The following is a 2,956-nucleotide window of genomic DNA, read 5'->3' on the forward strand; positions in this document are numbered from 1 at the left end:
CTGAAACCAGTCGATCGAGCACTTGCTTTGCCGTGAGCTCACTTTCTTTGGTAGAACACTGTTCATCATCAGTTACAGCTCCCCTCGGGTCTGATTTTTGCATTTCCGGTCCCTTATAAGAATGACCGCTTCTCAGATTTATCAAGTTTACCGTCTCGTGTGGATTCTTCTCATTTTGAGTCGGTAATTAACCCTGCTTTCTTGAAGATTGGTTCATAGCTAGTTGGGCAACTTGAGTTTCAAGTGCCTTTATGGACGCATCTTTTTGTTGATCACTCAGCTGAAACTGCTTTGTAAAAGCTTGCAACATAGACTTAAGCTCATCAATTTCACTCACCCCACCGGAAGAGGATGCACCATGGTTAGGAGGAGTAAAGGAAGGAGGCTTTTGAAAGCCTTGTTGATTCTTGTGTGGAGGAACATAAGGCTGCTGCTGGTGCGGAGGAGGAGTAGGATTAAGCACATTTTGACTAGTCCACCTCAAATTGGGATGGACTGCCCCTTGATTATTGTAATAAGAACCTCCTCCTTGCCTATATTGCTGAAAGGCAAGGACTTGTTCCTTTTCTATAAGACAGCCAACAGCAGTGTGGCCATCATTACTCCCACATCTCTCACAAGAAACAGTCTCTCCTCTAGTAAGAACATGGACCGTCTGAGGCTCCCCAGCAGCTTGTAACTCCAACTTGTCAAACCTAGCATTCATGGTCTCCAGCTGAGCTAAAACCTGCTTATCAACTGCATGAACTGTTCTAATCCCATCCCTCGGGTTACCATACTCAGCACTGTGATTAGCCATCTCTTCAATAAGAGACCATCCCTTATCGTCATCTGTATTCTCCTAGAATCTTCCACTAGATGCCGCATCAAGTATGGCTCTTTGGTCGTCATACAACCCATTGTAGAACTGATTAGCTAGAAACCATGGGTCAAAACCATGGTGAGGGATAGACCTCACCAACTTCTTGAATCGCGACCATGCCTCATAGAAACTTTCACCGGGAGCCTGTCTGAAACTAGTAATGTTGGCCCTCAGCAGATTGGTGCGTTGTGGAGGGAAGTACCTCTTGTAAAATGCAAGAGCAAGAGACTCCAAATCAGAATTGGGTATTGTGCGGTCCAAGTCGATCAGCCACTCCCGGTCGAATCGCCTAAAGAGAAAGGAAATAGAACTTCCTTAATCTTGTCCTGAGTTACCCCCTTAGTGGCGGGGATAGTAGAACAGTAATCGATAAAGGTCTCCATATGTTTCCTCGGATCCTCACCTGCCACACCTCTATAAATATTTCTCTCCACCAGATTGATATAAGAAGGACGGATGTCGAATGTATTCCCATCTTCAGTCTGGAGATTGAAACCCTTCGGAATAGAGGACGCTTTAGGCACTAAATGACTGGAAAGCTTAGGCATCTTTACTGTAGAAATCGGACTGTCTTCGAAAAGAGAGTGATGTAACTTTGGCTCGAAAGTACTCAAGTCTTCCTTTCGTGATTTCCTTTGCAGACGGAGTCTATGCCTGAATAGTCTCTCTGGCTCTGAATCAGCTTAAACTAATTCAACCCTGTCTGACATGGGCATAAACAACACTGAAAGAAAATAATAAGAACGGCCTCAAGGAATAAAAATTCCCTGAGACGGATAAAATAAACGAAACGAAAACAAATAGGGCAATTGCCTCCCCGGCAACGGCGCCAAAATTTGACACGTCTGTCGTGTACCTGTCAAAAATAAACTAACTAAACTAACTATATAGCTAGGGAAGTCAGGTCGATCTCCACAGGGAGGCAAGATATCTGTAGTGGTCCGTCTATTTTGTCACAAATGGGGGGGGGTTGTTTGAATTGTTATCTAAACTACGAGTTTTAAAGGAAATAGAAATAAAGGGCAAGAACAATAAAGGTAGAGAAATAAGATTTAAACTATCAGGAAGAGAGGGACATGTCAGAATTTCGGTTCACTACGGTAGTCCAGTGACTCAGCTGTAAATGACTCAGACGAATTAATGTAAAACGGATGCTGAAAGGTAACAGTGAAGAAGAATGTTTAACGCAATAAAGTTTTGATAAAAGCTAAGTAGTGAATAAAAACTGATGCTAATGACCTAACTAAAGCTTTCTTAAATAGCAAAGTAATTAAGTTTAGCGAAATAAACATAACACGGGCTGTTTAGAAGCCCATAATAGCAAAACCACTCGATCGAGTGGATTATAACCACTCGATCGAGCAAATCTTCAACAGCATCTACTCGATCGAGTAGAAAGTTACTCGATCGAGTAACCCATCTTTCTGCAGCTTAAGGATCGAGTGGAAAACCACTCGATCGACCACCTTGGGACGTAGAAACCACTCGATCGAGTGGTGAAACTGCTCGATCGAGTTCTTTGACTTCAATTCAGCTCGAGTCCTCGCCTAAATGCCGCGTAATCCGTGCCATGACGCTTCCAAATGTAGTATCTCACTCTGGAAAAATCCCGGCTCCTCTAAATGCATGCAAAAAGGACGAAAAAGAGTACGATTCCACTACTTTCGCGTTCATTTCTACAAAATAGACAAAACGAACCAAAGTAGCCAATTCAGGGCAAAATACTATAAAAAACAGTATAAAAATGCATAGAAATACGTGCTGAAATAGGCTAAAAAGACAATATAAAAAGCACGTATGAAGGAACAAGCTTGGTGCGCATTTCGAGGCCTGAAAGATAATTTTATGAAGAATTAGAAGCGGACTATCAGCTAAAGCAGTCGATCGACTGGCCTCAATGGTCGATCGACCAACGCACGACTTACAGGAGCTACTGTACACTGCAGTCCAGTCGATCGACCGGTCACAGCGGTCGTTCGACCACACCGCTAATCTGCGTGAATTAAGAGATCGAGAATTAAGAAGCCCGTTGTGTATTAGGTTTAAGAAAGAGTGTTACGTTATATTCCTATATAACGTAACTTGACATTATTC

At 42.9% G+C, this 2,956-nt stretch overlaps 1 non-coding gene across 1 annotated transcript; it reads left to right on the forward strand.

Moving 5' to 3' along the window:
* The first annotated feature begins 932 nt into the window (after nt 1-932).
* Nucleotides 933-1,039, forward strand: LOC141589530 (small nucleolar RNA R71). The gene has a single exon (XR_012520463.1). It is a non-coding gene; the product is annotated as a small nucleolar RNA R71 (small nucleolar RNA).
* The last annotated feature ends 1,917 nt before the right edge of the window (nt 1,040-2,956 follow it).

The sequence above is a fragment of the Silene latifolia genome, chromosome 6 (assembly GCF_048544455.1).
Source record: "Silene latifolia isolate original U9 population chromosome 6, ASM4854445v1, whole genome shotgun sequence".
NCBI lineage: Eukaryota > Viridiplantae > Streptophyta > Magnoliopsida > Caryophyllales > Caryophyllaceae > Silene > Silene latifolia.